This window comes from Dipodomys spectabilis, unplaced genomic scaffold (assembly GCF_019054845.1).
Source record: "Dipodomys spectabilis isolate Male_0828 unplaced genomic scaffold, ASM1905484v1 ptg000045l, whole genome shotgun sequence".
In the NCBI taxonomy this organism is placed as follows: domain Eukaryota; kingdom Metazoa; phylum Chordata; class Mammalia; order Rodentia; family Heteromyidae; genus Dipodomys; species Dipodomys spectabilis.
This window is the reverse complement of record NW_024870722.1, coordinates 9,966,463-9,979,797: the sequence shown is the minus strand read 5'-3', so window position 1 is coordinate 9,979,797 and position 13,335 is coordinate 9,966,463.

Genomic DNA, 13,335 nt, shown 5'->3' with positions numbered 1-13,335 from the left:
GACTCGGTTTTTTTTCTCACTTGTTTTATTCTCATTGATTACTTAATATGAATACCAGTAGTTTTCATTCACTCTAATGAGGGAGTGATGGGTTTTGATTTGGAAAGGTGTCTACTGATGAAATATATGGCTTTGCCAGTCGTGTAAAGCCATTCCAACAATTGCTGCTCTCTGTCACTGAGCTTCTTCTCATTGGCTGTCATGGAAATTCACTAATACAGGAAGGATACACAGGAGTTCTAATCATTTTTATAATTTTCTCTGTTAAAAATATTATTTGCTGACCAATATGAACTAAGAAAGTACCAGGCACTATATATATAGAAATCTTTATGAAATTTCATGTATTACTGAAAATTTGTCTCCTTGCAGAATCAAATCTAAACTATGAAATATAAGAGGAAAAGGATGTTTTTCTATTTTTTTTCTTGATCAAAATAGCACAATGGGAAGTCTCGATTTGTGGTTTCCCTATTGATGTGGGCCAAAAAGATGACAAAGGAGTAAGTAATGTGCTACTGGTGTGTCTTTGATTTGTTCTTGATTAAGGTGCTGGGAACACAGGAATTCTATAGCCTAATGGTGCTTTCTGGTAAGGAGCTGGGACTTGGGCTCTGCTCTGAGCTGAAATCTCTCTCCATCATTCTCTCATCCACACAGCAGGGACTAATCGGAGCTGTGCTGCCCCCTCAGCAGAAGAGGTGAAGAGGCTCTCCACATTTTCACTATGGCTAATTTGCTCCAAGCCAGAAGTAGAAGCTTGCCTCCTGCTGTTGACCTATGCTGTGTTCACCCTTTAGTTAATCAGAATATCTCTATCTCCTGAGCTGTCAGGCTTACATCTCCCAAGATCATTATTTCATTAAAAACATTCTGAAGGAAAATGGTGTGTGTGTGTTTTTTTCCCCTACTGACTTTGAGCCTTTAGCAAGATTTAGAAATTCTGAACCCAATGAGGAAAAGGGTCAGACAGTGCTAGGTATCCTACAAAATGAAATTTCTTGCTCTTGATGGCAAGAAACTTTTAATTTACAGTTGTATGATGTTTCAGGAAATGATCTTATGCTTTAAGGCAATAGGATGACCTTGCATCTTGGAGGAAAAATCGGAGATAACCAGAAACAAAAAAGAATAGTGAAAGGAAAGAAAACCCCATAAAGAGCTAGGAGGAGGCGATAAGGAAAGGAAATGCAGAGTCTTCAAAGAATGACAAAGGGTTGACAGGAATATGAAATATTTTATTATTCAAGTGCAGATCAAACTGAGGTGGAAAAATTACAACATATTTGCCACCTCCAATATAAATTTAACAGAAACATTTATATCTGGGTCATTGTGAAAAGATAGGACATTCTTGAAATAAAATAGGAAAAAAATCCACTCTGAAGAAATATGCAGGGTTTCATTTACAATGTACTGTACATACATCAAATGGAACCAGATCAATTGAAGGGATGGGGAGGAGCGAAAGGGATGGGAAAGAAAGATGGAAAGGTTGACATTAATCAAGGTGCATTGTACTCATAAACAGACATATTGAATCAAAACCCCTTTTGTACAACCACTGAAAGATAACAAAAATAAATAATAAAGAAATATAAACTGAATGAAGTCCATAATTCAGGCTCATTGTCGAGCTACCTTTTATTTTATTTCCAATGCAAAAGCAAAGCATCTACCTCTCTGTATCTTGTAGGATCTTTTGGGGTAGAAAAACAATGAAGATTAATGAGTTCTTAATGACCTAGCTATTTCTTAACTATTGAGACAATATGTTCATAACCTTTGTAAGATGATGCTAAGCAAAATGAACTCCAAGATATAGACACAGGAGGTTTTACTTTGTTGTAATTTTTAACGTACTATGTGATTTCTTGTTTCTTTGTATGTTCTTTCTCTTATGGTATATCCCCTGTTGTCACTGTATTTGATTTTGGTAATCTAGTATCATATGTACATTATTAATAACCTTTAGCCCCTCTCCATGAAAATGTTTGAAATGTGTGCAGAACAAATAATCATCTTATTTACCCTAAAAATATGATAGCGGCATATAATTTATGGCAACAGCTAGATGCTCATTCCTGTAATCCTAGCTACTCAGGTGGCTGAGATTTTTTTTTTTTTTTTGCCAGTCGTGGGGCTTGAACTCTGGGCCTGGGCGCTGTCCCTCAGCTCTTCAGCTCAAGGCGAGCGCTCTACCACTTGAGCTACAGCGCCACTTCCGGTTTTCTGGTGGTTTATTGGAGATAGGAGTCTCACGGTCTTACGTGCCCGGGCTGGCTTTGAACCGCGATCCTCAGATCTCAGCCTCCTGAGTAGCTAGGATTACAGGCGTGAGCCACCAGCGCCCGGCTTGGTGGCTGAGATTTGAGTATGCTTCAAAGCCAGCCCCCTGTAAGGAATTCTGTGAGATGCTTATCTCCAGTTAACCACAAAAAATTGGAAATGGTTCCGTGGCTTAACATGATAGAACACTAAAAAGCTTAGGGACAGCACTCAGACCCTGAGTTCAAGCCCCAGGACTGGCACACACACACACACACAAAGAATTTTGACAACCCAAAACAGGACCCATTGCCATTAATATTAGGCAGCTTGAGGGAAACAAAAGAAAAATCTTGCTGACTTTGTAGGAAGTTAGGAGAATCTATGGTAAAAGCATCAGAGTCTTCCCATTAGCTGTTTGCTGAGAGCTGTCCCCACAGGACAAAGATAAGGTGAGTCCTTTTTAAATTGCAGCACTTTTAATCCTATTAAGGTAAGGAAGAGCCACCAGTGGAGTGATTGTGTTTTTGACATTGCAAAAGATAGTGCACACCTTTTTTGCATTTCCAACCTATGCTTTAGGGCATTTGAAATTGGATATGAGGGTGCATAGTGATGCCCTTTCCATTATTGTAAAATAAATTCTTGGAAAGCTTGAGGGGATGTGCTAGCAATTGTTAATGAGACTTTATTAACCTAGGACACCACCCTATGGAATAAAAGTGCAGTAAAATAGATGTACTCTTGGAAGTCACTTGTTTTATTACTGGTGCAGCAAGGGAGCGTATGAGGCTCTGGGGAAAGAAAATAGCCAGTTGAATGGGGTGTGTGGTTTTGCCTTCCAGATCAGTAATTCACCTCTAGTTTAAGTGAGATATGGCCCTGAATGAATATGACAATTAAGTCAGTGCTCACAGATTGTTTAATGCTCAAACAGTTAGCCTGTCTCCAGTTAGCTTTAATTCAATATTCAAATTCACAGGTTTATTTATTTTTTTCATTTGGCGTATGTAATTCTCACCTTTGGGCCCTCAAAGTTTGTAAAGACAAGGAACAAAAAAATATCCACTATGATAGGATTTAACTTATTTTTTGTGGTTTACAATCTGCAACACAGTTTTGTTTTGTTTCCTAGCCTCAGAAATTTCATAAGGTCAAAGAAAGTCCAAGAAAAGAGAAATGAGTACCTAAAGGATGTTTGAGCAGTAGAATTGAGAAAGAAAACAAGAGTCACATTGGAAGTAAGCAGAGAAATGTAAACAAATCAGAGGAAGATGGATGTGACTGAGTGAAGAGGTGCAGCCATGCAGGTAAGTCAATGCCATCTGCACAGGAACATTCTCTGAATACTCAAAGCAATGACACAGTAGGCCAAAGTGTCTATGGGGGATTAGTTCTAGGAAGCTCAAATCCTTTCTGTAAAATACTCAGTATTTGCACGTTAAGGACAGCCTACCATAGACTTTATAAATCATTTCTCAATCATTTATAACACTTAAAGTCATGCAAATGTTATGTAAATGAGAGGAAATAAAAGTTAATTTTTCAGTACAGATGTGATTGCAATTTCTAACATTTTTGCTATCCATGATATGTTGAATCTGTGGATGAAAAGCTCATGGATGGGGAGACAGTATTAAATTTACTTGAAAGGATTCAAGGGAAAAAAAAAGTATTTAAGGAAATGAAACACCCTTCAGACCATCTAAAAGGAAAATGACAAAAAATGGCTAGTGAGCAGCTACCATCCCGGTCTGCTTCCTTCTAGGCTGTTTCCATGTAACTCTATTCTGCTGGCCCTTGATTTTAAGGACATTGATTTTAACTATAGTGATGGTCCCCTCTGAAGGGGCAGGAAAATGGAGTCATTAGTAAATAAAGGAACTTTGGAGGCATGAATAATAATTCACAAACACTTTCATCTAGTAGGAATTTGAATTGGTGACCATTTTAAATGCAGGAATTTTTCTATGCACTTAAATATCATTTATCCGGAGGAGTACACATTACTGAAATGAACAGCACACCCCCATTGGGACTTAATTAGAGAAGGCTAAATTGGGAAGTGACAGTTTCCATGCTGTTTTGGATCTGTGCTCTAGCCCTTGTTTCTAACTCCTGTGTAATACAATTAATATCCTGCATCTACTTTTTAATAGTGGCAGTAACTCTAGTAAGACACATTATTGCTTCTTGGCCCAAAGAGAAATGTTCATATATTTCTCTCCTTGCTGTTATCTGTCAAGCCGACTGGTTTGGGCTGTACCATGAGACATTACATATTCAGGAAAGCAGTTGTTTCCATATGTCTTGTGGGAAAGCTATCATTTTTCAGAAAGGCATGAGGTGTACGGAACATTTTTCCTTCTTTCTTTCCCAATGCATATATCAGGTGGTACCCATTATAGCGTTCCCAGTGCATGCCTCCGATGAGAACTAGCACTTCTCTAACCCACAGTTTGTATTTATTTCATTGGAAGACAGAATTATAAAGCTGCTTCCCGACATGTAGCAACAGATGCTAAACATCTGTATGCCTAACTTTCAAAAGAATTCAATAGAAGCAGGGAAAAAAAGTTAGCCAAAGACTACTTCTAGGAAATTTAACACTCATCTGGAAAATAAATTAATGACAGCACTCTATCTCTGATTTGTTTACAGACTTTAGAGAATAAGAATGATAGTACTTTTGTTTCTAACCAACATTTACAAATTATAACTTGCTTTCTCCAGGCTGTTTTCATATCCATTGTTCAAAATTCTGGCTCAAAATATAACTCACCCGTGAAGCCTATTTGGATCTCAGCATCGCATCTCTCAATAGTAAGGAATTTCTCCCTTCAGCATTAACTACAGAGTATTTATAATAGGAATGTTTCCTGTACTTTTTTAATTAATGGCTTTATATTTTTAGAGAAGGTATAGGTTTACAAAGAAATTGAGCAGAATGCCCAGAGTTCTTCTAACATCCCTACCACCTTCTCTATACAACAAATTTATTATTAGTTTCTTGTATTACTCATGACAAATGTATTTATTAAAATCAATGAGCTCATATTGATAAATTAGTAACTCAAATTACCTTAGGTTTCACTCTGTGTTTTTCATTCAGTTTTATCAAATACACAAAAGTATATATCCACCATTTTAGTATCATATAGAATAGTTTCACTGGCGTAAAAATTCCTTGTTAGAATGACTATAGAGCCCTATTAGTCTCTCTCTGACCCAAGACCCCAGGCCATTCCTAATCTTTTTATTATCTCTTGATTTTTGTCTTTTCCAGAAGATTGTGCTGTTGAAATTATGAAAGAGGTAATTTCAAATGGACTTATTTCACTTAGAAACATACTATTAATGCTCTTTCTGTGTTTTGTTGTGTCTTGATAAGCTATTGTATTGTTGAATAGAATTCCACTGTGGGAAAGTACTACAGTTTGTTTACACATTCATCAGATGTCTTGATTGCTTCCAAATTTTGACATTTACAAATATAGCTGTGCAGTAAACATCTGTATGGAGGTTTGGGTGCAAAAAATAATTCAACTCCTTTGGATAAATATTGAGAAGCATGATTTGCTGGATCATATATTAAATGTAGGTATAATTGTGTAAAAAAGAAACCAAACAGCCAACCAGTCTTTCACAGTGGCTGTTCCCACCAGAAATGGATGAATGTATCTGGACTTCATCTCCTAGCTATTCTTGGGTGCTGGCTAGTTGTGAATTATGGCCATTCTGAGAGATGCTTAGTGCTGACTCCTCATTCCATTTTCACTTTCCTGATGGAATGTAATATAAAGAATGTTTTCAAGTGCTTGTAATACATCTGTGTATTTTCTTTGGTGAGGTTCTTGTTGCAGTCTTGGGCCTGTAATACTTTTTCCCGATTCTTCATTTCTTATTGTTGAGTTTTAGGATTTCTTTGTATACTTCGAACAACAGTTCTTCAGTAGATGTGTCTTTTATATTTTTCTCAATCTATGGCCATTCCCTTGACATTGCTTTTAACACAGCAGAAGATTTTAATTTGAATGAAGTCCAATTTATCAAGTAATTTCTTTTAGGGATTATGACTTCTGCATCTTGGCTGAAAAGCTATTGCACATCAGAGATCCTCTGGGTTTTCTCCTGTTATCTTTTAAATGTTTCATAATTATGAGTTTTCTTTTTTGGTCTATGATCCATTCCAAGTTAATTTTTGAAAAGAGTATAAGGTTATTCCCATATTCTTGGTTACTATTCTTTTTTTCCCCTTCCTGTTCCTCTCTCTCTCTCTCTCTCTCTCTCTCTCTCTCTCTCTCCCACACACACACACACCTCTGGCTACTAGGGTCTTCATTCTCTGTAGGTAAACTGTAGAATCAGTCTGTCAAATACCCACAACATAATTTTCTGTGATTTTGAATGTGATTATATGAAAGTTATAGATAATACAGGGCACAACTGGAATCTTGACCATAATGAATCTTCCTGCCCATTCCCATGAAATACTTCCTCCTTCTGTTTTTAGATTTTATGCATCAGAATTACACAGTTTTAAAATGCAGAGCTCATATATATTCTGTTAAATTTATACCTATGTATTTCATAGTTGAGGGTGTGAGTGGAACTGCCATTGCCATTTTAACTTTGAATTCTGTCTTTTCACTGCGAGTATATAGGTGACTGATTGGCTTTTCTAACGATGCCTCTGTGCTGAAACTTTGTTATTACTTGGTTCTGAACTTTTTTTTAGCCAGTCCTTTAAGGTGTTTAATAAAGAAAATCATGTCATTTTTTAATAATTCTATTTCTTCCTTTTCACATTGTTTATATTTATTTGCTTTTCTCTCCTTGTTATTTTAGCTAAGATTTGGAATATTATGTTAAAAGTTAGTGGTCAGTGGGGACATCATTAATGTTTCTGGAATGTAGGAGGAAGAAAACTCTTGGTTACTCACTGTGAAGAATGAAGTTAGCCATAAGGATAATAATAATAATTATTACTATTAATTATTATTATTTTTAAATCAGCCATGTTGAGTTGGGTATGTATTCCTAATTTGCCTAGTGATACTATAAAATTTATGGATGAGTGTTGAATTTGGTCCTGTGGTTTTATACATCTATTTATTTGTTCATATATTTCTCCTTTTTAGGTGGTAGGTGTGCTAGATTATATTGATCAGTTTTTGAATGTTGTTTACTTGTTTCTAATCCTACATGTTTGTGGTATATAACTTTTATGTGTGCATATGTGTGCATGTGACACTGAGATTTGAGTGCAGGCATTCCTGACCCAAAGGTGAATGATTTTGCCCTGCCATGTGCTCCTACCATGAAGTGCCACTACAAGCTCAAAGTTCAAAGGTCATGGCTGAAATATCTAAAGCCCCAAATAAAACTTTTCTTTTTCAGCTGACTTGTATAGCAAGTCTTTTCCTTCAATAATTAGTGAAAACCGATAAACAACTAAAAAAAAGAACGGTGGTAACAGGACTAATCCTGCTTGTAATGAATAGGAAACAAAAACCTTCACTATTTCAGAGTGTTACTTCATGTGTAGAAGATGTTTCATTTGTATTCTATTTTTTCTTTATTAAACAAAAGCACACAATGGTCATATGTGGATTAAGTGGGCCTCTAAAATGAGTGGAAAATAATCTGCATTGAATCTGAGTGGGAATTGTTTTGGTTTTGCCTCCATTAATCCATGTATTATCAGTTGTTTTGCATTGCAAATAAGCACAGGCTCTAGGCAGCTGAATTGAAAACTAGACTCTGCCTCCCCTTCCATTACGGAGCACTCATTCCAAATGTCAAAACTTTAACACAAATGATTAGACATATGAAGCTTACATAGGTGGCAAAGGAAGGATAGAGGTGGCAGAAGAGGAAGAGCTTTCGGCATTAAAACTCTGGATCATCTACGCAGTACTGAGTTTTAACCTTGAAACTCTTCCAAAATTTTATTTTCACAAGCTTTAAGGCCAATTGCCTCCAGATAGGCACACAAGTTCCTACAAATTTCCTTTTCAATTTGACACCCGGGCCATATGTTATGCTGTTTCACTCTGATTTTCAGGCAGAAACTCTCCCTAATCTACATTTAATTATGTGGAGCATTTGGCTTGCTAAAGGCTTACGACTCTACCAGAAACCCCTTGGAATTCATTACTCCCTCTCAGATTGGAGGAAACACGGTGTTAAATCACACTTCAATACACTGAGTAGTAACTCAGAGATCATAAATATGTGTGCAAAACCTTTTTTGGGGGGTGACGTATGCCATTAGAATTATAATTCTTGTGGAAGATTGTTGGTTTATAAGGATATGTACTTACTTTGATAGGCATTGGTACCTTCATTGAAGATATCACTGAAGATCTTCAGCAAAGATCCAGGTAGCTCTGCCTGATCCACTAAGAGGAATCTCACACACAATTAGTGTGTGAAATTTGGTTGGACCACAGCAATCAGCCTGAGACATATTTAGAAAGGATTACCTGGTTCTCTTTACTGCAGGAACTTACCTGTTGCTTTGATGGCATGATGCATACTCTGCTGCACTTGCTAGATTTACTCTTTAGGTATGAGATGTTTATTTCCCCAGCTACTGAAGCATGGTACTTGCTGATGGCACTTCTACACAGATGACTTTCATACCAGGAGTTGCCCTCAGTCAAAAAGGAAACTGGTTTGTCAAACAGTACTTACTCATGAAACAAGCCATATTCATAGGGGTTTACTTCTGAGCCTTTAATAAAGGGTTCTTTGTAGGACTTTCCTAATCTTCCAGATTCCTGTGAGAACCAGCAAAGCCTCTGATGAAATATGCCACTGCATTCAACTCCTCCCTCTTCACAAGAACAAACCCCATCAAAATGTCTAAGTGAAAGTCTTTATCTCCATATTTGTTTCCCAGGAAATCAACTTAAGACACTTTTACCAGATGTCATCCTAAGAAACAGACTCTATTAAGGAGTTTTGATCTGGAGGAACTTTCAACCTGCTAACAACAGGTGTGTCCTATCACTCGTAGTAGATAAAACAATGATAACCCCTAAAAGGTTGTGGTATATTTGTAAAGACTTTTACCAGTAATGGAAGGGGATGGATTACCAGTGTACCAGTGGAAGGGATATATAGGCATGAAAAATATCCCAAGAATCTGGGCATCTTCATCAAATTCTAGGAAAGTAGGATGTACAAAATCAGATGATAGCTGGGAGCTCTCTATATACCAGAGAAACAATGATGGAGAGAGAATATTCAATTCACAACAGATTGAAATATGAAGGACATTGCAGACACATCTGCAGCCAGAGAGTAGCAAATTTTATCATCTGAGACATAATGCAATGATAATAGTGCCTTTCTTCTAGAGAAGACTGGATTCTAAATCCAAAAAGTTTTCCATGACACAGTGGCACTAACAAGGAATGGAACCTGGTACCTGGAATGAAAATATACATTCTCAATGCACTCAAAACCCTTGAGTTCCTAGCCCTTTCTGTCTCCTCTGAGTGGCCCACTGTTTGTTTTAAGACCAGCACCCCTTCTCTTCTGTTTGAAAACAATGCAGAGGCTTCTACTTTTCAAGAGAAAGGTATACACTTTTCTCAGCTCTCTCCAACAAATGCCTGTTGGCTCACATGTTATTACATTGGGTTAAGTGTTGGCTAAGGAAGGACTGCTATGTCAAGACACCTGTGATCCACCTGTGAACCAACAAGAACAGCCAGGAGAATGCATAGGGGATTTCATTCTGAAATCAACTTGTCTCCTCTGGAGACAGCACTGAACTCTTTACAGGAGACAATTCTGATATACAACTAGAGTAGATTTTAGAAGGCTAGAGAAAGTGATGACCTATAGAAATAAAATTAAAAGACTAGTGCTGCGAGCCAGGTGCTGGTGACCCATGCCTGTAATCCTAACTATCCAGGGGCTGAGATTTGAAGATCTTGGTTTGAACACAGCTTGGGAAGGAATGTCTTGTGAGTCTCTTATCTCTAATTAAATCACAGAACATGCCAGGAGTGGTGCTGTGGCTCAACTACCGGTTGAGTGCTAGCCTTGAGCAAAAACTTGCTCAAGGATAGCGCCCAGGCCCAGACAAGCCTCAGGACCATAAAAAAAGAGAAAGCACCAAAAATCTAGTACTGCTATGCTGGAGCTAGAAGAGGAGAGTAGAAGACACATAAGGGGCCATTTCACAATACAATACAGATAGTATTTGAGTATTTAACCCAGTGGTGTTGTAGTTCAAGTAGTAGAGAGCTTGCCTTGAAGAGCTGAGGGATAGAACCCAGGCCCAGAGTTCAAGCTCCATAACCAACAAAACAAAACAGAACAAGACAGGAAATCCACCAAACAACTATGTCCCATGAGAGGGCCCACACCTATGCCATTTTCCAAAATGGCACAGAATAATCTCAGCATAACAGAGAAACCAAATGCCAGCTTTTTACCTGACAGGTATGACAGCAAGTACCCCCTTAAAAGAAAGTGATCTCTCTGCAATCAATCCCCAAAAGAAGTGACAATAAGCAAAGTGAATGGGATTATCACAACGTGTAGGGAGATTATAAAGAAGCCACAGGGCTTGTTCTGCAAAGAGCTGTGGAGTTGTTGGTAGAAGATAGTCTTTCTGAAGGCAAAACACATAGCAAATAGCTCGTAGTACTCTCAGCATATACAATTAAAACAAATAAAAGGATAGATGGCCAAGAGGCTGTGGATAGTCACTGCAATAAAAAGTCCTGATCCTTGCTCATTTTCTGCAATTTACTCAGTTTTGAAATCCAGATATCATTAAGGGAAAAAAGAAGTGAGGTGCTCAGAGAAGAGTGGACCAGAAAGAGTATCTGCTGGTAAATAAAGGTCAGTCTCATACAATCTTCTCCAAAAATTCCCATAGTGATGTACTCAGGGAATTTTACACTAGTAGAAACCAAATATTTTGGGGAAATGGCGAACTGTAAGGGCTAGGTAATAAATCGTGCCCATGTCTGCATGGTAGAAGGTTTAATGGATCTGAAGGCACAGCCAGTGTTTATTTTCCCGTCACCAAGTTTATAATGGGCATAGAGATACTTGGGAGCTGGCAGAAACATGGTGTTGATTTCTAGGACTATGGTAAAACAAAAAACAAAATACTACTATACCATAGAAGGCCAACTAAAGTCCAAGAAAGTGACCCCTCTACTCAACCAAGTCAAAAAGGGGTACAAACTTGTATCACCTAATGGCAAACTGGCAGACATCATCCACAATCTTATTGAGTCCAAAAGATACACTTCATTGTCTTCATCCCGTTCATTGCTCTGCTCCTTGGGAAATAATCTGAAAAATGTTTCAGATAATAGTAGACGATGCTTTCTAAAGCAGCAGGTTCATTTGTAGCTCACTTATTTACTATGTCTCCGTCACATCTGTCTCCACCAAAGTCAATGTGTAAAAGGCCCATTCTAATAAATAGAGGCAGCATGCATCACCCTTTGAGCTACTTTGCCTAATTTACTAAGTTGAACAGAAGACTCCCAACTTGACTGCATCAGCAAAGAGTTCTGCATGCAGTCCAAGCTGCACTACAGAAAGCCTGTTATCCCCACCTGTGCTGCAGCAGTATGGGGAACAATCACAGAGTTTCTGGGAATCCCGACATGGGACTCATGGCAGGGGAATCTAGACCTCTATAGCCACCACATCAAAAATCAGGTAAGTGTAGAACGATTAGTCCTAATGCGTATGGGTTATATCTGAGATGGGGGCACAAGCAGACAAAGAGATTACAAGCAAGCTACTCCAGCAGATACTGGACACCAATCACCAATATGGCAGGGACACCTTTCTCTTGAATAGTAACTTTGGGTCAGGGTCTCTGATGATCAGCTGATGGAGAAGTAAAAAAGCAAAGTTGGAATGACAAATGGTTTATCTTGTACTTGGTCCAAAACAAAATAATGATGTTTTCTGGACTGCAATTCACCCAGAAATGGCCCTAGTAGACAAAGGTGAGAGGGAAAGCTTTAGAGAGCAAATCTGGTCATCACAATTAGTCACTTTGATTAATGGCAGCTGAGCAACTTTGTTTCAGGGTCTTTTTGAAGAGGTATTTCAAGTTTATCACTCCAAGAGGGGATCAAGTGAGTTTTCTGCCTCTTCTGGGCTGCCTTTTGTTATCTCTTTTTTCAACCTTAACCTTTGCTTCTTACTCCCTCAGGGGTCTCATTTCCAACTGCATGCTCCAATAAACCTGAGTCAATTAAATCATCTCCAACTCTACTTTCTGAGGAAACTAGCTAAGACAAATGCTGAATCTTGGCTACTGGTGCTTTAGTTTTCTGTTTTTTGTTTTTTTTTTAGTCTTGTATTATGCACTTCTGTTTTCTTCCATTAATAGTTTACTGTGGAGGGTTTAAGGTATTGTTAATACCTTTAGTAAACATTTCTAATATTAATTTCTGTCGTTTGGATATTATGAACTTCATTCCCCTTGGGAGGGGAATTCCTGGTCCTTGTCTTAGTTCTTTAGTTATTACTCCCTGAATATGTGTGTTTAAATTTGGGGAACTATCACAGGCAGTATTTATTGGTGGTGGGAGGGTGTGGTATGTTGGGTAAAATGGGGCATGAAATAGAAGTAAATAATTGAGACAAAGACAATAATATCAAACCATAAAACATAATCAGCAAACAAACTCTTGCTACTTTTGGTCTCTTTTTGTCCAATATTGTACTGCCAAAATACTAGTAGAAATACTAAAACACTTCTTCAGGTTGTTATGTTGGAGTCAAGAATGCCCAATAAAACAATATACTAATAAAGAACAATTAAGCAGTGTTTTGCAGTCATCAATTAACATGGAAGCTAATTTTATTCTAAGCTTAATATTACAATGATATCTAAAATTTAATAAGCAGGAACAGATTGGTAGCCTTATGATTTTAAATAGTAACTTTTCTATGTGTCAAAGACTAAAAAAAAAAGAAAATTCCTAAGTACATTGAGGGTGTATCTTTCTCACTTTATGGTTTTCTTAGGGAGTTAGACATTCTGACATCTCTTTATTCTTCTTG